This window comes from Spermophilus citellus (genome assembly GCF_964194105.1).
Source record: "Spermophilus citellus genome assembly, chromosome: 9".
NCBI classification, from domain to species: Eukaryota; Metazoa; Chordata; class Mammalia; order Rodentia; family Sciuridae; genus Spermophilus; species Spermophilus citellus.
In genome coordinates this window covers 64871099-64896514 of record NC_138191.1, presented here as the reverse complement: position 1 = coordinate 64896514, position 25416 = coordinate 64871099, and the positions used below count along the sequence as shown (strand labels likewise).

At 35.5% G+C, this 25416-nt stretch overlaps 1 pseudogene across 1 annotated transcript; it reads left to right on the top strand.

Annotated features, from left to right (window-relative positions):
- Positions 1-23712, top strand: LOC308657226 (calcium-activated chloride channel regulator 4-like; annotated as a pseudogene). The gene is made up of 14 exons: positions 1-159; positions 2702-2842; positions 2990-3136; positions 5954-6062; positions 6700-6877; positions 7302-7520; positions 9527-9754; positions 13185-13362; positions 14782-14888; positions 17088-17303; positions 17817-18084; positions 19835-20005; positions 22653-22895; positions 23257-23712. The product of its transcript is annotated as a calcium-activated chloride channel regulator 4-like (transcript).
- Positions 23713-25416: the final 1704 nt, after the last annotated feature.

Sequence of the window (25416 nt, the reverse complement as noted above, 5' to 3'; positions counted from 1 at the left end):
ATGGGGTTATTCAGAGGTTTGGTCTCCCTCTTAGTCCTATTCCTGCTGCAGAGGTCAAACACTTCCCTTGTGAGGCTGAATGACAATGGTTATGAAGACCTGGTCATTGCTATAGATCCTGGTGTGCCAGAAGATGGAAAACTAATTGAACAACTAAAGGTAAGACAGATGTGATATCTTCTGTTTTAATTGTGGAAAAGAAAAAAATGTTAATTAAAGTTAATAATTATCATGGAAACTCTGAAATCTCCAGAAAGTTTAAAAGCAGCATGGTGCAGTGGGGACAATGTTGGAATGGGCAGAGGGAAGTAGAGGTTCTAGATGGGGTTCTAGCCTACCTCATCACAGTATGAACAATATGGCATAGGGCCCCCTGATCCTCAGTTTCCTCATCTGGAAATTAGTATTTGAACTTATCTGTTCTTTGGTAAGCTATTTATTGAATGCTTATGGCATGCTAGAGGAGAAAGCAGTGATTTAAATTTTAAAAAGCCTTTGGTCTCATGGAGTGTATGTTTTTTTTTTCAGAGATCTAATTAATAAAAATGAGTAAATCAGCAGGTCAGGTGTTAGCAGGTTGCTGTGGAATACACCAAATCAGGAAAGAGAGTTCAGAGTATGGGTGGGAGTAGAATAAGGGGAGAATATTAGTGTCATGTAGGATAGTCAGGGAAGACCTCTCTGATCAGTTGACGTCTCAAGGAGACGGACATGAGTGAAAGGAGAGCCCACTGACAACCTGTGGGATGGGCACAGCATGGAGATGACAGCATTCTTCCTGTGACCAAGGAAATGACATGGATGAAGAGGAGGAAGAGTAAGTTTAGCTGAAGTTGAAGAGGAAGCAGAGCACACACCACTGGAAAGCCTTTGGCTTCTACTCTGAGAATCTATTAAGGAGTTTGTTAGGGGAGGTGTGCACTGTACTTCATGTTCTAGGATTGTTCCAACAGTGCTGTGGAGGAAATGGTGAAGGGTTGGCACTTGTTGCTCATCCTGTGTGAATGCTGTTGCAACACAGGAGTACAGGTAGAAAGCTGTGGCAGGTGAGCAGTAATTGTGACAAGGACAGTGATATTGTGGTAGATAGTTAGTATGTGTGATTCTGAACATGTTCTGAGGGTATCATGGACAATACTTCCTGATTATTTAGATGGGTGTGTGATAGGGGAAGGTAAGAATCAAGACAGGACCTACACTTTTGCGTAAACACTTGGATTGATTATATTCTCATCAATTGAGAAGGGTACAGCTGTGAGTAAGGAAGTTTGGCAGTTTGGAGATCTGGAGTTAGTTTAAGGGTTTTGAAATTAAGATGCTTATTAGATATCCAAGTAGAGAAGACAAGAAACTGAATCTAGGATGACAATTTGTGTGTAGGTAAAAATTTAAGATTCATCAATCAGTGTGTGATGATTTGAATGCACTAGGTAAGTGCAAACAGAGAAGAGAAAGGCATCAAGACCCTGATTTTCCAGTTTCTCTGAACCATAAAAATCCCACATAATACAGAGTTTGGGCTTACAGTGATGTGAGTTGTTTCTCTCTACCTGACATCTACATATACTCATTCCTTATATTCAATTTCCACAACTGTGTTGGGATGTTCACTTTAGAAGCCTTCATTGGTGATTCTGTGGCTGCTATTTATTATTTATTCCTTATAAATTCTGTTGCAACATAGAGGTCTTTGCTTATTGTACCCTTTGAATTCCAAAAAAGATAAATATTCCTTTTGCTAAAAAGTATAGGTTATAAGAGCAGATAGCACATCTAATTCTTAATGATGGTTTCTTAGTGTTCAGGGCTAATAGATCAATTGTAAACATTTCTGAACTCAGAAATCAATATTTGATAAAATGTTTTGTTGGATTAAAGAGTGTCTTAACATGGTCTTTTATGAACACTAAAAGTGTAAATTCAATCCTTGCAGACATGCCTAGATATCACAATATTTATTGGTATTCCCTCAGCCCTCAACGAATTTATTACATTTATAACTTGTAAAATACTATCATTCACATTACACAGAAAGAGAAATCTGGGGTTCTGAAAAGATAGATGACTTTTCCCAGGTCATATAAAATAAACTCAGAATTGAAATCCTGCTCATGAACTTTAAATGCTGATAGACCTGGGTTTTAGTTCTGGCTTGAATAAGAGGGCAAAAACCCACACCAAAATATTCTTTCCCAGACTGTTTTCCTGAGCTTGCATCCATTAAAGCTTTTATTGACTCAGATTTTTAGTACTGATATCAAGCAGCTTTAGGGCTGCTTATGGACAGAGTACTTTCTAATTCATCTCATCTTTATGACCATCAAAATAGGTGTGTGGCAGTGATTCATTGAAGAGGTGAGGAAACTGAACTTCAGAACATTATATAAATCAACCAAGATCTGTGAACCAGAAAGAACTAATGACCAGTACTGAGATGAAGAAAATTAACCCAAAGTTCATATATATATTCATATTAATCAGTTCCTCTAAATACCAACAAAAGCAATTGTCTTTTGGTGTAAGAGAACAGAAGACTGAGAAGCCTTTTAATATGTAGGACAAAGCATTAGTTTGAGTTTGACAGGTTGCAGAATAGTGGGCAATCATCAGGCAGGTGCTTTTGTGTTGACAGGTACCCGGGAGAGATGTCAGAGATGAACTCTGCTCAGCAATACTCACATATTGTTTTTCATTAAAATAGGACATGGTCACTACAGCATCTACCTATTTGTTTGAAGCCACACAGAAAAGATTTTTTTTCAAAAATGTTTCTATATTAATTCCTGAGAATTGGGAAGGAAGTCCTGAATACAAGAGGCCAAAACATGAGAGCTATGAACAAGTAAGTGTAAAAATCTTCTCTAACAAAAACAAAGAATATTTTCAGATGCTTCTCAGGTTTGCCACAACTGATTGTCTCAGAGTCTTTCTAATTAAATATTATCATTTCTGTTCTTCTTATTTTAATGATCTTTTGAAACATTCTCAGGCTGATGTTAGAGTTGCAGCACCAGCCCTCCCAGGCAGAGATGAACCCTACACCAGGCAGTTCACAGAATGTGGAGAGAAAGCAGAGTACATTCATTTCACCCCTGACTTTGTACTGGGAAAAAACAAAATGAATACGGACCATCAGGTATGAAATTTGGCTAAAACCGCTCATTTTAAGTAAGCATTTCTGTTCCCAGCTTTAGTGGACAGATCTTGGAGCCAAAGTATTCCAGTTTCAAATCCTGGCTCCTCTGTTTTGGGGTTTTTTTTTTTTTGTTAGGTGTGATGTTAAACAAGTGACCCACCCTTTCTGTGCTTATTCCTGACAAAATGGTGACTAGTTGAGTTTCTACCTTGTAGAATTTTTGTGAACCACAATCTACAGAATCCATGTAAAAGTATACAATATAGTGTCAATAATGTTTCAGAAATTTTGACACCAGAATTAATAAATGTTATCTAAGGCATACTTTTTAGATTTCAGTTTTCTAGTTCTCCATATCTGTTAATCAATCACATGTAAGTTCCATAAAAACCAGATGGGGTGCAAGCTGGAGAGAGCCATGATGCCAGTTACTGATCAAGAGAAAAATTCATAGGCCATTATTTGCTGATATTATTATTTAAACTACTTGCTTATATCAAATAAAATTGTTTGTAGTTGATCATTTGGGCCTATTAAAAATGGAAATTTCATCTAATTCAATATAATGTTAAGATTATTTATTCAGCTGAATGAAAGCAATTAGTTTTCAGACAAAAATGAAAATCACTATTAAATGAGAGTCCAGTTCACATGTCACTATTCAGTAAAAACTTTCATGCAACCCCATACCCTATAATTGCCTCTCCCATTGCCTGTTCAGTGAAAGTTCATTAGTCTCTGTTTCTGCCAACACAGCCAGCGATAGTTATCAATACCTGGACCAATTTCTCTCTCCAACCTTGAAAGCTCTATCATTCCCTCCATCCCAATCTTACCTCTCTTCCACACATTATCCTGACAAGAATTGCTCTCCTTGGTTCCCCAAAATATCACACCACCCTAAGTGAAATTTCTTTCTACCCTGACATGTCCAGCAAATCTAGTCACTTGAGCCACAAATACAAATAGCTCAATTCCCCAGCCACTCTTATCCTTAACTTCCATCTCCTGCACTATATGCTCTTGTCTGTCTCTTTTTGGCTCCTGTTACCTGTTTCCCAGACTGTTTAAGGAATACATAACACTAACTGGCATCATTACAAGCACACAGTTTCTAAGCTCAGTTATGCTCTCAAATCTATTTAACATTATTCTTACTTGGTTCTTCTCAGTTACCTTTCTTATTTCCCATAGTAGGTATTTCAAAACTTCTACCATTTTTCTCAAGATCTCTAGTCACTCTCCTTATCTATTATCAGAGGCCTAGAGTGAGAAAACTGAAGCCAATACCTATTTTGTTTTATAATCCAAATTCATGTCCACTTTTACCTCCTCTACCTATACTGGTCATAGAAAAGACTTCCAATTTTCCCCATCTCGGATCTTGATCCTTCATCATATCCCCAAACTTAGACCTATTCTATTACTGACAGTCCCACCCTTCCTTTTAGACAGGAGTTTGTTATGTCATTTGATGTATGTATTTATAAAAAGAAAATTCACATTCTCCAAACCTTGCCCTAAAAACAACAGGCTTTCGGAAAAATAGGATGAAGAAGAGAGGCCTCAAAATCTGCTTATTTTCATACCAACCACAATGGTAATATGGTATCTAGACAGAACATTTGGTCCTACCAGGCAGCAACTCAGTATGGCTGGAGGATGCACTAGCAGATATTAAAAGTACACATGTATACACACACACACACACACACACACACACACACACACACAGTAAAATTTCTGTTAGAATTGAGAACAATGAAGGCTGAAATGACATGATTTCAATGGCAATAAAATCCTAAGTCAGAAGGGCTGGTTTTCAAGTGTGGATGGGAGGTAGAGCAACCTGAGGAGGGCAGAAGGCTGAGGGTGGAACTTTCTAGAAGATAGTCACAGATGAAGGGAATTTTAAATTTTCTTAAAATTTATCAAAATCCTATAGTAGTACTTGATATGAGGGTTTTCCCCTCCACTGAAGGTTATAATTCCACTCCCACTAATCAGGTCTCATTTGCCCAGAAAATCATAAAATTTTAAATTTTAAAGATTATTGCATAAACAATAACATAGGGATATTGTTAAAATCCAGACTTTGATTTAATAGGTTTAGTAGGTTTAGAGTGAGATTCTGCATTTCCAGCAAGCTCCCCAGTGATGTTGATGCTGCTGGTTCAGGACCATATTTTGAGGTCTATATTTTTCATTTTTTAGGTCCTTAATATTTTGAGGTATTTATTTTTTAAATACCCAATATTGCATTCAATGTATATAAATAAAAATAATAATTATTTTATATAACTAATGCTTACATATATCATAAATGTATCACTTTATTTTGACACCCCCAAAATCCTCTGCGGTCTACAATACTGTTTCCCAGTCTCTTCATTACCACTCTCTTAAGAGATTTTTTACGCAAATTTTCCTGATTTTATCATTTGGTATCTTAATACAATAATTATTATATATCTGATTGTATTGTTGGTGGAGTTGAAGTTTAGAGAACCATAAATCATTATATTATGTAATATCTTTTGCTCCCAAGCTACCAAACCCCAAATATTTGTCTACTTTGATGATAGCATATGCTCCATAAATGTTTTATTGATTTAGCATGTTGTGGAATAAAAAGATAATATACTATTTAACAGTGTAGTCATTTAATACCATGGGGTTTTTAGAAACAAAAATGTTAGGAGTTATGAATATCTTCAATCAAGATATATGTTGTAATGGAAACATCTTCTTTAAATTTTTGAGATACAAAAATTTTCACCTGAATTATCATCATGCATTTGAAATAATTTCCTACAGGTAGATTGTTTGTCCATGAGTGGGCTCATCTCCGCTGGGGAGTGTTTGATGAGTACAACGAAGAGAAGCCTTTCTACAGTGGCAAGTCAAAGAAAATTGAAGCAACAAGGCATGGATATTTATATTCTCCTAATGACCTCAGGCTTTTAACTGTCTTTTTTTTTACTTCTTTCAAATCACAATTATTCATTTTTGTCTCAATGCAAATAACAGGTGCTATATTACAGAACTGCCTCTTTTTAGGGAAATTTATCTTAATGCAGTTGGTTTTCTATTTAAATTACACATAACTTCCATGGCAACTATTTGATTGGCATTTGGCATTTTGATGTATTTTACACCTGTCTATCATAACTGCCAGAACTCATTTAGACTAAAATTGCACACTACATAGTTGGACTAACTACAAAATTGATCAAAATTATTTCTATTTGTATAAAAGTAAACAAAAATGGTTAAGTACTTCTAAGTGTGGGCTGAATAAGAAACCAAATGCTCTAAGAAGCCAATTAGTAACTTCTTGGAAACTAATTAGAGGTCATTTTAGAATGTCAATCTAGCATCACAGTTAATAAAAGACTGTCCACTTGAGTCTAAGATTAAGAAAACAAAGTGGTTGGGGAATCCACTTAAAATTGGGTGCCCAATCAATGATACATGTCCACCTGGGGAGGGGAACTTGTCACACAAGTGCAAGCTAGTAATAACTAAATTTCCTCAAAATTAACTGTCACATTTTTTTTCAGGTGTTCCACAGGTATCACTGGCAAAAATAGCATTTATAAGTGTCAAGGAGGCAGTTGTATAACAAGATCATGCAAACGAAATTCTACAACAAATTTGTATGAAAAGGACTGTCAATTCTTCCCTAATAAATTTCAAACAGAAAAGGCATCCATAATGTTCATGCAAAGCATTGATTCTATAAGTATGCCAATCATGATTTATAATCAAAGGGCATTTCCAGTTTTATTCATTTTTATTTTTATTATTTTGTGGTGCTGGGTGTCAAACCCAAGGCCTTATGCATGTTAGATGAGCACTCTATCCATTGAACTACATTCCCTGCCCCACATATCCTATTTTAAATGATCTTTCCAGGTGAAGTAAGGCTTAAATATAAATAACATAGAGTTCTTTGAATATTGGCTGGTGCATGGTAAGCACACAAATAGTGTAATCTGTTATCACTATCACTATTGTGGTAAAGTTACTTGATTCTCATTAATTACATTTTATTCAATAAAAGCATACTTGCAGAATATATTTGAATTTTTTTCCAATTTTATAGTTAGGCTTTTTTAGTTCAGGGGATAACAAATTATTTTTCATTTTATTAATCTTTTAGGTGTTGGAGTTCTGTAATGCAGAAAACCATAACCAAGAAGCTCCAAGTTTACAAAATATTAAGTGCAATTTTAGAAGTACCTGGGAGGTAATCAGCAATTCTGAGGATTTTAAAAACACTACACCCATGGCAGCACCACCTCCTCCACCTGTGTTCTCATTGTTGAGGATCAGTGAAAGAATTCTGTGCTTAGTTCTTGATAAGTCTGGAAGCATGTCTGTAAGTTCATGTCTGAAGGGTGGGAATGGAAATAATTGAATGCTAAGAATACACTGAACTCTACCTGTACCTGGGTTGTTCTAAATCACATGGTGACATAAAATACCATCACTTCCTGTGATCATGAGATCAAGGCGTAGCAACAGAATATTGTAGCAAAAGATTATATCAGCAGAGTTAAGAAGACCTAACCTAAGGATCTCCTTCCTTTTTCCACAGAAAATGGATGGTTACTAGGAGAAGATGTGGGATTTTAGTTGCAAAATTAAAACGAGACATTGAAACACAAAGTTGTTTTTAATTATGGTCCTTTTACTGAAAATGCTTAAGAGACATGGTGATAGAGTGGGTTAGTGGATGCTAAACCCCATTCCAGTTCAAGGAACAAAAACAATCAGCAGAATTTCTAACATGGCTTTCTCTTATTTATTAACTGTACAAGTGACCTCTTTATGCTTAAAGACACACACACACACACACACACACACACACACACACACACGATATATAGCTAGATGCATCCATTCATTCCATTATATTTTGGTGAATGGAAATCATTCGGTTAGGTTTATGTCCATGTCATTCAGATGTTCAGAGTCCAATACACAATTTTCTATCTCTTTTCTCACTACCTGAATGACTTATATTATTCTATAAAATTTGGGAGAGGCACTCACCCATAGATGGGCTAGCTTTATAACATGCTGTAGGTTATTCTGATCCTAACACTGCCCTGTGCTTATGTCCATTACTATTATTAATTATATGGAAACTACACATGTCTTTCCCAACAAGCCTAGGAGCTCTTCTAGGAAATGGAAATTTATCTGATGCACCTTTTGATCCTATGGCCTAGAACAGAGTTTATCACATAGGGTCAGTCAATAAAAATTTGTTGAAATGTATGGACTACTAAAAAGCAGATGCAATGTGATAAAGCACGCAGAGGATGACACATTTGAAGCAGAACAGAGCATGCATGCTGCAGGCCAGGAATAAAAACTTCAGCAAATAGGAAAAGGGTGGATATTGAAAGGGCAGAGAAAGATACGATTAATGAGATGAGCCACAGTAACACAGAGTTCCAGAGAGAGCAGCAAAATGCTAAATAGCAGCCCATAAAGTGAACAGTAAATGTCACTGAGGAAAGAAAATGCTCCTGATTGGCAGCTGAGGAGTCTTCCCTAGACAGGGTGTTGGCAGATCCAGTGTTAAAGGCAAAGTAAAGCAGCAAAGTGGTGGAGAGTACTCAAATATGAGGGTATAGAAGTTTTTCCCTGTAATTTGTTCAGGAAGTTCAGAGAGAAACTTGGTTGTGGTTGTGGAGAGGAACCCTCTGAGTGTGGTGAGGAGGGATGAAGAGGACAAATTATGAAGAAGTATACATCCTCAAAAACCCAATACCAGGAAGAGGGATGTGAGTCCTGAAGTATTACCAAAGAACCAATTCAAATTAATCCATAGCTGGAGAAGTGGTGGGGAAGGTTAGGAGAAAGGGAAAGGAGGGAGGGAGGGACTGGGCTTCTCAGCATTTACTGCAGCTCAAGTAAGTTTTGCATTTGGAGTAGACTAGTCCCCAGTAGATGGACCATTTGAGCTCTGAGTGGAGGTTAAGATAGACTGGTTGGATTGAGAGTTCTGGGGTGTGATTTCATCCAAGGACAACAGGCACAGAGGCTCTCAGGAGGAATTAGAGAGGCTCTAAAATGTGTATCATCATTTGCAACTCAATCTCCTCCCTAGCTTCCACCTCTAACTTGGGTGGTTAGCAACAGTAATCAGTTCAAGTTGAAAAATATGTGCTCCTTAATATACTGTATGTGTTCCATAACACACATAACCATATTTTTCAATTTTACAAATTAATAATTGCTTTCTTCAACAATACCAATTAATATTTATAGAAATTTCTTATCAGTAAGGTTTATCCACTCATTTTGTGTGATCTGCTATTATATTCCAGATGAAAACCACTTGTTGTTTTCTTGTCTTTTTTTTAAATTCAGCTTTATAATCGCCTCAATCGAATGAATCAAGCAGCAAAATATTTCCTACTACAGACTGTTGAAAATGGATCCTGGGTAGGGATGGTTCACTTTGATAGTGCAGCCAGTGTTAAAAGTGAGCTAATCCAAATAAAAAGTAACAGTGAAAAAAACAAGCTCTTGGAGAGCTTACCTACTGTAGGTCTTGGAGGAACTTCCATCTGCTCTGGAATTGCAGCTGCATTTCAGGTAAAACGCATATTTACAAATATGTATTTTTTCTTTTTTGTTTGTTTTTAGGACATTTTAATACAAAGTGCTTCTACACATGCTTTCTGCCTAATTTTAACATAATTTATCCTAAGAGGCACAGAATATACAGAAAAAAATTCAGTTCATTTTTAAATGAATCAGTGAATCAATGAATAAATATAGGGAAATAAATAAGTATAAAAATGCCATTACATTGTATGTCCAATAAGGCCAGATATTTTGCTCTTGTTCGCATAGAAGAGTTGGTGATAAATAAATGTCAGTTAAGTAAATAATAGTGTGTGGGCACAAAAGCCATCAACTTTGGGGGCAATGAAGCAAATTACTTGGTGTGATTCCACTCTGGGCCAGTTCTTTTAGTTTATGTGGCATTCAGACAGGGCAAACTGATGCCTATCTATTAAGGGACTATTAATCCTATTTAGTGTAAGCCATGTGAGTCAGGGAATGACCTTTCACATCAGAGTACTGGCTCTGTTTATTAGCTTTGTAACCTTAGGCAAACTTTTTGGTCTCTATGGATTCCATATGACTTATCTATACAATAGAGGACAGAGGAATGCCTACTCATAGGATTATTATGAAGATGATGTGAACTTATACAGTTATATACTTGGAATGATCTTTGCTGTATTATAGAGTAAAATTTATCCAAATGGTCATATTGAACACATCATTAATATCAACTGTCATTTTTCTTTTGTTTAGAAACCCTCCCTATCTCCTCACAGTCTATAAAATTAAGTCCAAATTCCTCAGTCTGAAGTTACTCCAAAGTCTCCTGAGGCTAAGATTACCCTCTTCTATTTTCCAGCCTTTTTCTCAGTTCTCCACTCCTGATGCTCTATGCCCCAAGAACTTACTGTGCACATTGCTCTCCAAGCCCCCTGTGTGTTAGCAGTCCCTGTACCTATGCACATGCAATTTCTCTACCTAAAATGTTTCCTTTTTTCCCATCTTGACATGTTAAAATTCTACTAGGTCTTCAAAATCCTCTCTCTTTTTAGCTTTTACTGCCCCTCCACAACCCTATAGAGTCTCTTTTATGAATTACATGGCCTTTTAAGTGTAGGTTTATAAAATGAAGAACTGCATCTAAATCTCAATTGTCACTATTAGCTTTGTGACACTAAACATGATTGACCTCTGAGTCCTTGAGTTCCTCCTTTGTAAAATGTGATAATGAAAGCCAGCACATAAGGTAGTTCATGTTTTCATTTATTCAACATGTATTTAATGTCTAGCTGGTATGGGCCAATCAAAGCTGCTTGTCTCTATCGTGTTTGCTGTGGTGTTTGCAAACAGATATTACCTCTAGGTGAATACAAACAGTAATGCACATCATGGAGACAGTGTTGTGAAAGAACCTAGCAGTGTGCTATGATTATGAGTAACTGGGAAAGGAGGGAATCACTTCAGAAAAAGAGCCCACTGAGGCTTTCCTTAAAAAGTGACATCTAAACTAAGACTTGAAAGATGAGAAGAAGCCAATGGTTTATGTCGAAAAAAGAGCACAAAGTTCCTCGGGAAGAGTTGGATAAAAACTAGATTATTCCAAGAAATGGTAAAAGCTGGTGGCACTGGAGAATAGCAAGTGAGGGGGTATGAAATGTGGTTGAAAAATTAAATGATGTCTAAGCATTCAAAACTTCAAAAATATATAAGAATTATAATTTGTTTTAAGTACAATAGACAGCTACTAGGGCTTCTGCCAGAATCTGATTATCAATTTATGTTTTAGGAAGGTGATCTGGTTGCCCCACGTAAAACCAAGTGTAGGGAGCAAGAATGGTAATAGGCAGACAGGAGACTGGGCTTCGTAAATTACATACTATGTAAAACATCAATGTTCAATAAATGGCAACTCTGTAATATGTCATTTCTCTTAAACTACAGAGTACTCTGTTATAGTATTTGTTGTATTTTTTCTTACTCATGTCTACATTTTCTCAGTCTCAAGACACAAAACTCAGTAGGGATTATTAAATTGAATTTAATTATTTCCATGAATGTAGGAACTATGTAGTTCCTACTGAATTTCCACACAGTGGCTGACCCATGGCAAGTGCTCAGTAAGTAATACAAAAAAGGGAGAGATGAAGGATAGAGAACGCTACTTCATCTTTGGGTCTTTGTTTTGACTTCGTGTGGGGGATGTGATTTTGGAATGCTGTACAGATGTCATAAGTGTATAAAAGTCTTCCTCTTCAGTTGATTTCAATGTATGTCAGAGAATATTTCCCATGTATTAAAATATATATAAGTTGCTTTGCCTCAAGCCATAGGCAAATTGTAATATGGGTGGTAATTTTTCCCCTGATACCAGTTCTATTAGGGATTTCTATATTCTCAAACTTTTTCTGTATACATGTCTCTACTCCTTGAGCAAAGAAGCCACTGATAATCTGACATTTTTTTCCCTTGCTGGCTGGACTCAGTTTTCCAAAATGGTGCTCAAAGAAGCCACTACTAATTAAAACTGACAGAGAAGTTGAAATCGAATTGCTATCCCAAGCTAAGTTCTCTTTTTCCTCTACCACAACCATCTACATTCAGAACTCCAAGGTTCAAACTGCTAGACTTGTAGGAAAGCAATTCAATTGCAAATAGAAATCAACAAATATTGTTCAGGTTGTCTTTGAATACCACTAATATGGTTAGATCTGTGCCAGTTACTATTAAAAGTAAAATAAAGTTTTACAAGATCCCTAGCTCTACCATGCTTAGAATTTAACATATCTTTTTTAAAAAATATGCTAAGAGTTTTCTAATTTGAAATCAAGACTTTTATTTTGAGTGGACTCTTTTTTTTCATTTGTTCATTTCAGTTATATAAAATATTAGGGTTCTTTTTGACAAAATTATACAAGGATGATATATAATCTGCTCCTATTTAGTCCCCAGTATTTCCCTTTTTCCTCCCCCCTGTTCCCTTTAGTGAGGTAGATTCTTAATGCATTTATCTGAATATACAACAAACATTATACACTGAATTTTGTTGGAAGATAGTCCAGTCAAAGAAAGCAGTAAATATTACTTCCATATTACACAGTTAAATTTTAGGTGTCTGGTTGACTTTAATTTCCCAGGCTGAGACACCACTGCCATTTGGTCCAGGCAGGATTTTCCAATGTCAGATAGCTTTAGGTTTTAACTCTGAAATGCCAATTTAAAAATGGTATCAGAAGCTATTATATTTGAATAAATATTCTCTTCAATGGGCAGGGGTCAGGAGGCAGGAAAAGGTAATGTTTAAATTTCCCCAGGGATTGTTGATTTCTATGATTTTATAAGAAACTTATCTCCTCTATTCTTCACACTATTGTTTATTCCTCTATTTTTTTTCTAATTTCCCTTTTGTCTTTGGGATCTAGGATGGTAATTGTGTTCTGAATTATGCTTGCAGGTGATTGAAAAGCTAAAAGCCCAAATAAATGGATCTGAAATAGTGCTACTGACTGACGGGGAGGACAGCACTACAGAGAGCTGTGCTGATGCTGTGAAACAGAGTGGGGCCGTCATTCATTTAATTGCTTTGGGGCCATCTGCTGAACAAGCAGTAATAGAGATGAGCACTGAAACAGGTAAAACATGATCTGTACATTCTAGACCTTTAATACCAATGTATATAAAGAGGCTGACAACTCAACAACTTCTCTTGAGCACCTGGTTTTCAGGTGCTGGGCCAAGAGTTGAAAACCCCAGTCAAACCAGATGCAATCTGTGTTCTAACAGTACTCAGAATTCAGTTGTATGGAGTGGGAAATGACACTGCAAATCAGATCACATAAGATGATAACATTCCTTGACAACATGCAAAATATCAAAGAATAAATTTCTATGTGATAAAAGAAAGCCATCAGTTCTCCCAAGGTTATAGAGAATAAGGGCAAGGAGGGCTGAGCAATGAGGAGATTTCTTTGCTGGGCCTTGAACAAGGTGTTAAATTTCTCCAGGAAGGAAAAAGGGAAATAATCAAGCCATGAGCAAAAAAAAAAAAAAAAAAAAAAAAAATCACTGTGGAGTGACAATGTGAGGCAATCTATGGAAACAGTGGTGTTCCTGTGGGGTAGATGTAGGTGCTTATTTGTGAAGCAGGCTGTGAGGTGGGAGGCCATGCTGTGACAGAAGCTCAGCCAAAATATCCAAATAATAGATATTAACTATGGTAGCTACTATTTTAGACACACAGATGAATGATTCAGATTAAATGTTTCTAATGCCTTCTAAATAGCAGAGAAAACATACTTCATGAGTACAAATTACCAAATAGGCTTTAATGTCACAAATATAAATGTGCTTGTAGTTGTACAGACTCATCATTTTAAAGTGTTTCTGTTTTGTTTTTGTTGTTTTGTTTTGTCTGAGACAGTGTCTCTTAAGTTGCCAAGGCTGGCTTCAAATTTATAATTCTCCTGCCTCAGCCTCCCAAGTAGCTAGGATTACAGACCTGAGTTGCCATGCCCATTCAAAGGGCTTTTATAGCAAATGTCTAATTTAAATATTTTCCAAGTAGTACTTTTTAAACTTGACTCCACTGCTTACTTTTCTTCTATCTCCTGTCAATGATTATCAAGGTACTGCAGCATCTTTCTAATATCTTTGTAATTTGTATATTATCATTCTAATTTTCTGTTTGATCTACACTTTGAAAAATCTAAAAACCACTTTTTTAGAATTATATCCTATATAAAAGTGAATAATTCCCCTAAAGGGCTGTGTAAATACTGCAAGTTTAGACACATGGAATTGTCACATCTTCTTTCATAGTCCATAATTATTTGATGTATTTCGGGTAGCTGAGATTTCGATGTTGAGATATTAAAATAGCTTCTACTACCATTTTTAAATTGGCATTTTAGAGTTAAAACCTACAGCTATCTGACACTGGTCTATTTTACTAATATATTCTGAAACTGATTTTATTTAAACTGTTACCTTATTAACCACTAATATGTACTTATTTTCTAGAAAGTCAACTAATTAATGCATTTACATTTTAGGAGGAAAACATATTTATGCTTCAGATAATGCTGAGAACAATGGCCTCATTGATGCTTTTGGGGCCCTTGCATCAGAAAATGCTGATCCCACCCAGAAGTCACTTCAGGTCAGAGTTGCCACCCTTGGGGTTTTTGTGTTTGCATTTACCATAACTGAGCAGAAGAATTTGGTAGTCTTAAGTTTTGAGTTCTATATTTATCTCAAAGTGAATTTTTAATTAAAATCAAAACTTCTGCCAGAAATAGAAATTATTCTTTAGCTATAACCAAATTAAGTGCTAAAATAAGAGTAAAGTAAATGGTGAGATAGCTAATATTGTTTTTCATATTCCCATAGAATTTGGTTAAGGAATAATGTTAAAACCAAATTACATCCATTTCCCACCAAAAGACTTCATCTAAAATAAAGCAACCATTTTGAATGAAAAACAACAAAAAAAACCTCACTCATATTTCCAAGCTTTCCTTGCACTTCATTGTTACAAAATAAATTTAGACAAATGAACTCAACTGCCTAATTTGGAAATGGAAGAACTGTATCTTGGAAATAAATACGAGAAAGAAGGGTGAATGATTATTGTATCTACAAGGCTAGGGCTTCTCCCATCTTTTCAACCACACTTTTCACTGGCATTTTATTTTACTCACCTCTCCTCTGAACTCAACTCTTTTTCTCATCTATATCACAATGACACCATCATTTTCTGCTACTTAAATTCAAGAACTTTGATTAGGCTCTGGTTCTTCAATTCAGATCCCATGAACAATGTCAACAAAGCCTGTATCCATCAAAATATATTTTTAAAAAATCTGTTTATCTTCTTCCCAAAAGTCTATGTCATACCTCCTTATGTCAAGACTTCTGTGTTCAGTTTTTCTATTAATCAAATCACTATCTACATTAAAACTTAGCATGATCACCTGGACAGACCTATTTTCCAACAATAAGGAGAGCATAGAAGGAGAGCTGTGGCTTAGAATATGTACATATTGGTTTGGAGATTTAACTCAATAATAATACTTTCTTAAATCAAAGACATATTAACTTAACTAAAGGAGATGGAGATTTTTATAACAATGATTTTCAAAGTAGCAATCTGCTCACTTTTATTAGCATGAAGGTATTTTGGGTTGTGGAGTAAATGGAAATAGAAATGAGATTTCTTATTCTACAGAGAATGCTCCACCTAGGAAGCATGTAGTGAGTGAATTAAGTTGGATCTTCTGTGACATTATGTTACCTGAAACAAGCCAGGCCCAGAAAGACAAAAGTGCATGATCTTACACAGTTGAACTCAGAGAAACAAAGAGTATAATGATGATTACAAGCTGCTGGTAGGATGTTGGGCTTGGAGAAATGTTAGACAAGGATACAACATTTCTGTTAGATGGGAGAAATGAGATCAAGATATCTATCATACAAACATGGTGTTGATAGTTAATAATATGCATTATTTCCTTGAAACTTGTTCAGCATGAAATTAAGTCCTTTCACCATAAAAAAATGACAAGGATGTGAGGTAATACTCATGTAAATTAGCTTGATTTAGCCCATCAATAACATGTATACTTTTCAAAACACCATGTTGTATATGATAAATTTATACTATTTTTGTCACTTTAAAAAATAATAATAAAGCAAAAGAGTTCACTCTCCTTGACTAAGTGCTATCCACAGAGATTTTAATAATTTCTTTAAAGTTTCTCTCTGAGAAGATCCTATTTTTATTGGTCTTTTCTCAGAATTCCATCCTGTACACATTAGTTTCCTCTTTTGTATTTACTGTCCAGAGCTTCCCTCTGTATCCTGTGAAAAACTATTTCAAGATTCCAGATCAGGGAAATGTATCCATGAGAGCTTTTTCCCTTATTTATAAAGCTCTAATGACACATAAACATTATACTTCGGATCATCATGAAGATGGGGAAACTGAGGGTAATCACACACATACACAAAAACACACACATGTACACACCCCCAATACTCCATTTCTGTCCATAGCACTCATTAATACTAAAGACTGGCATGGGTGTTTATCAAAAACCTGAAAAAAAATAATACTAATGAGTTCATGCCCCCAACTGTTAATGGCTCTTTTTTATGCTGTTCTTCTCTCAGACCCTCTTATTTCCACATTTTCTAGATGACAACTGCTACATACCAATGAGCTTTCAGAAAGATTCCAATTATAAGGTGGCCATATATAAGATTGTGTCCAGATGAAAAATTGTACATTATCTTTAAAAGAAAAAGAATAAAATTATTCTATTCTACAGTTATTGATTTTTAAAATGTATCTAAACAGCTCGAAAGTAAGGGATTAACCCTGAACAATGATACCTGGATGAATGACACTGTAATAATTGATAGCACTGTGGGAAAGGACACATTCTTTCTCATCACGTGGGAAAACCAGCCTCCCAGTATTTCTCTCTGGAATCCCAGTGGGACACTGACAGAAGCTTTCACACAGGACACTGTTTCCAAAATGGCCTATCTCAGCATTCCAGGAACTGCACAGGTAAGTGATCGGCTTTTAGACATTCTCTGAATTTAAAAGCTGAAAATTCATTGTTTAATGTCATAAATGTGAGTATTGATGATTATATCATCTACAAAATTATTTTATCATACACTCTCCTAGACTTTGTGATCCTAAAGACTGCAGTGGATAGCTGGAAAAAGAAATAAAGAACTCTTGCATCAGGAGAAAGTCTAACAAGAACCCTCAGGAAAAACTATGGGAAGACTCTGTAGTTAATGTGCAGATTGCTGTTGAGGTCAATGAATAAGACCAAAGGCAAATTCTCCAGTAATTATTTTTTCCAGATGACATGTCACAAAATATAGATGCCATGTGTGACAATAATCAGAGTACCTGCCTGAACCCCAACTCACACCATTTTAAACCTCAAACCATCAAAACCCTGTTCATTATACTTCATACTTCTAAGATTTATTGTAGATTTGAATAATAGAAACCAGAATATGATTTGACTCTGGAAACTTACCATCTTTCCACTGGAAATTTTAGGTGGGCACTTGGACTTACAGTCTTCAGACCAAAGCAAACACAGAAACACTAACCATGACAGTAACCTCTCGGGCAGCAAGTTCTTCTGTGCCTCCAATCACAGTGAATGCTAAAATGAACAAAGACACAAACAGTTTCCCCAGTCCAATGATCGTTTATGCACAAGTTCTCCAAGGGTATCTCCCCATTCTTGGAGCCAGTGTGACTGCGATCATTGAATCAAACAGTGGAAAAACACAAGTTTTGGAACTTTTGGACAATGGTGCAGGTAATTCACATGTTTTATGAATAAGCTTATATTTTCAAAACTCAGGATATGGTAAGGGTCCTGTGTCAAAATGGGGCAGTAAGATAGATACCCAAGGGATGGGGAAATAGCAGGATCAGTAGGGAATTCTACCCGATAAAACCTACAATCAATGATGTTGACAATAAATGTTATTTGTTGTCATTATTATTGTTTGTCATTGGTCAGCCAATGGTTGTCATCATTTAAGTAGATCTCATTCAGGCAGTTGAGGACAGCATCAGCAATGCTGGGCCAGTGTTTCATAGGGGAACATCACCAAGAAAGTCTGCTCAGAGACAGTTAAGCACAAGCAGCCAGATGAGATCTAGTGGTACTACCTGGGCCCCTGGTAGGAAAAGGGAAAGAAACAAGAGAACTCCCAACAACTGAAAAAATGACATGAGAGCTAAGACCCAGGGGCAGCAGGAGCTACTTGAAGAAAGGAGGGCTCCTCACTGGGGCATCAGATACCAGTTGTTACAAATAGGAAAAAAGGAACTATGCTGGCTTCTGGGTAAGAGGTCAGTAAGCAAGGAAATAAACAATTTGATACATATCTTAATTATTACAAATTTGAATCAGTACCTTCCAGAATGTAATTTATTCACTCTTTTGATAATACTGTCTTCAACTAGAGTTGGCAAAGTATCCTTACATGCAACTCAATTCCTTCTTTAGGCATAACGATATTTACACAACTGTCCTTTGCCTTTTCTTTCCCTTTCCATAAACCCATCTGCAATATATTAAACTTACCTGCATCTTGTTTGATTTCTTTGCATTTTACCAGATGAATATTTAGCTAATTGGAAAGTAACTAGTTTGAAATGTCTTCAACTTAAAAGGCATTGGTGGTTAACAATGGCTCAATGAAGGCATTCTCAAACTTTAGTGTACAAGGGAATCATCTAGAGAGTTTGGTAAAATATGGAATGCTGAGGCCCTTCCAAAGTAGTATGAGAAATTTACATGTCTAAAAATCTCATCTCTAGATTTTTAGAGATACAGATATTGGTGGTCCAAGGACTTCATTGTAATACACTGTTTTTGAATATTAAACTATGGGAAATCTTTTGGCAATTGAACAGGTAATGCCAATGCTGGTGTTATCAAGAAATATACATATGATATAATATCCCACAAATCCTCCAATTTTTTTTTCTAATAGCAGATGAGATTTTCCTCTGTCAGACCAGAAAGTTAATGGATCAGAAGAATAAAGGCTGGAGAAATGAAAAAGAAAGAGTTGTGGAAGATAAAACAATACAAGTAATGTAGTCAACTAGAGTAAGAAATAGATTCTATACAAAGTCACTATTTTTTCCTAGTGGGGACCTTTTTGATTTAAACACAGGGATGACATAATATGACTAGATAAATTAAGGTAAAATTGAAGCAATTGGCAGAGAAATGGTAAAAACACTATAAAATATATGTAAATAGATTAAGGACAGGAATATGAGGTATTTGTTTACATATACAAATATAAATGTGTTGTATATGTGCTATATGGATATAAAGATATCAAAACAACTCTAGTATCAATTCAACTCTAGTATAAATATATTGAGCTGACAGAGCATAATAGAACTAGTCTCCAGAAGGTCAAACTCTAAATATGAGGCCTGATCTAGAGGGCATGTTATAGACGCCAAAGCTTGTTGTATTAGAAAATGCATGAATTTCTCTTTGTATTTACAATCATTTATTTCTTCATTTCTATGATAAGGTGCTGATACTTTCAAAGATGACGGGGTCTACTCCAGGTATTTTACTTCTTATTCAGAAAATGGCAGATATAACTTAAAAGTGCGGGCTCACGGAGGAACAGACTCTGCCAGGCGAAGCTTGCAGTACCCACTGAATAGAGCTGCCTATATACCAGGCTGGGTGGTAGATGGTGAGTAGCTCATGGCAGCTGAATTCATGTATAGATTGAATAATATTTGGGATTTGGTATAACTGAGGCTTCAGACATCTTACAACTCAAAATATAGCTTTTCCCACTTCTGGAATGAAGTTCTTGGCTAATTGCCCTCAAATTGATCTAAGCTTTAGAATAATGCCTAGCACCTAGTAAACATTTAAAAAACTGTTAGCTAGTATTAGATTAGTTTGAGAAAACTTCATGATATCAACAAAATATGCCGAATTTTCAGCTCAGGACATAAAAACAAATCAATATGTTATGAGCCTAAGTATAAGCAGAATTTATCCTTCAGATTACAAGTGATATTAAAAATAAACATTTATTTGTAATGTTGTTTTCTGTTTGTTTGCCTTTAAAGTATCTTTTATATTTTAAAAGTTAATATGCACATTAGAGGAAACAGAAAAACACATGGAGTCACAAGTAGCTTAGCTGGACATGTCCTTTCAGAACCTGCATGTCCATATACAACATCTCATTTTGTGTGGTTGAAATCATAGTGTGAATTTGGTTTTTCTGTGCATCATAAATATTCACCGGTTCAAAATGCCAAAGCTACATGAGCATTTTTGATAATCAAGAATACACTACAGCAATACCTTCTGTTAGAAAAAAAAATTGTAATCCTGCCTTTCCTGCGACAAAATTTTCACTCAAGGCAGAAATGGCAACAGGTCTCTAGATACATATATTAGCAAAGTTACAACTACAATAATGTATTCCTTTAATGCTCAATTTAAAATGAGACATAAAGCTACACAATACACCACGCATAATGTTTCTCAGGAGGTTCTCTATCAGATTTCTACTACTAAAATACTAGCAAGAGAGCATGTCCCCAGTGAATTGGAGTATTCCTACAGTACAGCCAGAAGATGCACACACATCAGTAGCTCACATCAAAATGTAAATCTTTCAATGTTTGCTCCCATGTTTACTTGTGTGCGACCTTCTGCCCTTCTGCTGCTAGCCTAAGGAATAAGTCCTGAAAAACATTACCCAGACATAAAAATAATTTCATGTCCAAGATGCATCTTTCCTATCAATTGTACCAAAAAGATATTTACAAGTTGGCTAATTCACTAGGTTTAATTTTTATGATATACTATCACCTTGGGCATCTAGAAAATTTAGATGTTATGAAATTTATGAAATAAATTATGAACTTTGTACACAATAAGTGCAAGTACATTACCAAAAAATGCACATATAGATAGAGTCATGATTATGATCTAAAACAGACTTCCAGATATGGAGATGCTAACAAATAGTCATTCACCTTACCCTTCCTCCTATCCCTTTTCAGTGACTAAGTTACAGGACTACCACTCAGTTTAAGAGGTAAGCAAACAAAGGTCACTCCCAGAAGATAGTTCTTCCTTAAAGAATAATAATAATAATAACAAAAGGATGATCACATAGAGATTATTTTGCTACTTCTAATATAATTTTTGGTATTAGGACTTATCCTTTAATACCCAGAAATATTAACTAAATTATACATTTAACAATAGCTAGAGAATCTGAACTAATATAAGGGGAACAGAAGAATTCTTGCTTCCTACTTTCCTCTCTCTCCACCCCCCACCCAGTGAACAGTCAAAACACTCTCCAAAACATCAAGTTTAATAAATCCATTCCCCTAAATTCCAACCATTCCTATACAGTAACAAAAAATATATAAAGGGCATTATTTCAGCCCTCTACTTTTGCCATAGGTTTTGTACTTTTAAACATCCAAAAAGACTAGATGTTTCCAACAAGGTACTTAAATTTTCCACGAAACATACAATAGCACTGAATCAACCACACACACCTATTTAACACAGGCTAGACTTTAAAGCAAAAGAACAGAAACGAGAGAAAAAAAAAAGACCTTTTTTTTTTTTAAAGGGTTAGAATGTGAAAGTGAATTCCAAACAGGAACATTATGGCCTGGAACCTCTCTCCTTCTCATCTCTTATCAAGGCAGGGGTCAGATATATGCATCTGTAATGCTTAGAGAGAACTCTAATGATTTCAATTCCTAAAGGGTTTTAAGAACAATCCTTCCTATGAATTTTAACACAAAGTGTACTCAGGATGTTAGTTAACTAACCATACTTTTGTCATATACTGGAATGCTTTTTTTTAAGTCAAAAGAAGAAATGTGTAGAGCAAGGTGATGATAAGCATGAAGAATGCATTCTTTGCTAACTTTCCCTCGCATAGTCACTTCTCTTGTGACTTTCAGGGGCTTTTTCTTAGCAATTAGAGTACAATAAGTATTATTCCATAGCACTTGCAGCATGGAGTGGTTGGAAGGAAACTGGTTTTTCCCCAGGTATATTCCAGCCTGAAGATAATTTGAAATGTAAAGCAAACTTTTTTGAAGGCATATATTGAATTTGTAGATAACATTATTCTCATGTGACAGTCTTTACTCCAAAGCAATTTATTATCCAGTTTTACCCTAAAGGAAACTAAAAGATGAATTATCCCACCAATTGGCACTTATGATTGTGTCACAGGCCTTACTAAAAATTTGACTATACACATGAAGAAAAAAAGGGAAAGACTAGTGGGATGAAGAAGGTGATTTATTTGCTCACTTTAAACTAGAGAATTTTTAATGCAGGTGTAATTGAAGGGAATTCATCAAGACCTGAAACTACTGAGGATACTCAGACAATATTGGAGAATTTCAGCCAAACAGCATCTGGAGGTGCATTTGTGGTATCACAAGTTCCAGACTCTACAAATGTTCCCTTGCCTGACCAGTTCCCTCCAAGTCAAATCACAGACCTTGATGCCACATCTGAGGGGGATCATATCAATCTAACATGGACAGCACCAGGAGATAATTTTGATATCGGAACAGGTAAGCATAAAGTATCATGTGGTTTCAACTTAAGTTAAAGGTGCTCATTGCAAAAGCAAGGGTGTATGGGCAGGTTAGGGAAGAACAGTTTTTTACTGACAGCTCACTGAACTTTTAATTTTATAATCTGATATTTTTTAATCAATCAAACGAGATATTTTAACATGGTTTTACTTCTCATGCAAAGATAGTAACATTTGGCAGAGCTTAAAAGTCAGAATTCAGGTTTCTTTAAAAAGCAGTAACTTTTTTGTGAGTATATACTATGCATAAGTAAACAACATTTTTGAGAGTAAATGGAAAGAAATTTACTATGGTATCTATGCTACAGTTACTAAACTGCCTGTAACTCTTTTCTTAGTTCAAGTGTATATCATAAGAATAAGTGGAAATATCACCGATCTAAGAGACAATTTTGATGATGCACTTCAAGTTAACACTACCGACCTATCACCAAAAGAGGCGAACTCCAAGGAAACCTTTGCATTTAAACCAGGAAACATCTCAGAAGAAAACATAACCCACATATTCATTGCCATTCAAAGTGTAGACAAAAGCAATTTGACATCAAAAGTATCCAATATTGCACAAGTGGCTCTGTTTATCCCTCAAGCAGATTCTGGTCCTGATGAAAGCCAACCAACTCCTAATCCTGGTGAAAGTCATTCTACTCTTAATTCTGGAGTTAATATTTCTACTATGGTCTGTCAGTGGTGGGGTCTGTTGTGGTTGCTGTGGTTGTTAGTATTATTTTAAGTACCACTATTTGTATCTTAAAGAAGAGAAAATCTTCAAAAGACCTAGAACAGAGTTTTAAAAACAAAAGCAATATAAGTAAAGGATACTTCTGAATTTTTAAATTCATCCTGTGTGATTATAAACTTATAAAAGATATTTAAGAGGTCTAGAAAGGATATTGTGATCAAATATAAACATGCATGAGTTTGTGAAAAACTGCCAATACTAAAGTCCAATAGTTTTATTCACTCATTTAATTTATCGTAAGTAGTGATAAATAAAGACCTTTTTCATGTTGTCACCCCAGTTGTGTATTATTTTTCTAATTCAAAACTTTCAGAGATATTTTCAAATTTTATGAAGAAGTTAAAATTATCAATTTAAGTATTTAAAGTACAAAAAGTAAAAAATGATAATTGTGAAAATTGATTGGTTTTGGTGCCATTGGTATAAATTGATGGCATCATATTCACCTAAAAGCTCCACTATAGCACTGAAATTTCTACAATCATGTTTGTTGCAATTTATGAAATATGGAAGGAACTGGTAATAAAAAAATCAGATACCACCTATCTAACCATAGTTTTTCCTAATTTAGTTCGATTTAAAAATATACCTCTTTGGGGCTAGAGCTGGGGCTCAGTAGTAGCGCACTTGTTGGCATGTGTGAGGCACTGGCTTCGATTCTCAGCACCATATATAAATAAATGAAATAAAAGTCTATCAACAACTAGAAAAAATTAATATATATATATATTTAATTAAGTACCACTATTTGTATCTTATATATATGATATATAAGATATATATATATCTCTATCTATATATATATATATATATATATCTTTTTCCTTAAAAAGCCACGCCTACCCATGTACTATTTCTTTTTTCATAGGAATTATTGAAGCTACTGTATATTGACTTTGTTTTCAGAGAAAGAAAATAAAATACATTAAAAACATTTTCATTCATCACTCAGAGTCACAGCCTAGGAGTTGAAAACGTATTGATGAATAAAACCAATGAAAGTGACAATGTAGGCTGAGAAGAGCAGGTTCCACATATTCAGAAGCCTATCATGAGTCCACATTTACAAGAATAGTTTCCTTATCGTCCAACTGATGTTTTTCTCATATTGCACATTGAGTTTTACTGCCATAATTCGGCAACCAGAGGAACTTGAGAGAAACTAAGGTCATATCCATTCATTTACATCCTTATCTCACATAGCTTTGGCAAGAATTACTTGCTGATGTGGAAGCTAACTAAAATGAAAGTCATATAAGCTGAATCCAGGAATCACTCCTAACAATCTTTGAACATCAACTAGACTTTCTGACCTGGCATAATTTATTTGGTCTGATTAACAAGGATGACAAAAGAAGAGCCTTTGATTTAAATTGGGTACAAAAGATCAAGATAAAATAGGCAGAAGTCTCCTGATTACTGAAAAGGTTTGATTTTCTCTAATGGCATTAAGAGGAAAATGAGTTGTGCAGCAGGGCACATGGGAACTGTTTTAGTCAGCTTTTTCGCCCATGTGATGCAAGGACCCAACCAGAACAACTGTAGGGGAGGAAAAGTTTATTTAGGGGATCACAGTTTCAGATGTCTCAGTCCCTGGGCAGCAGGCTCCATTCTTCAGGGCTCAAGGTGAGGCTGAACATTGAGGCTGAGTGTGTGGCAGAGGGAATCAAAGAGAAGTCTTCAGTTGCCAGATACAAATATATACCCAAAGCCACACACCCAATTCCTGCCTCCCCCACCCACACCCTATCACTTT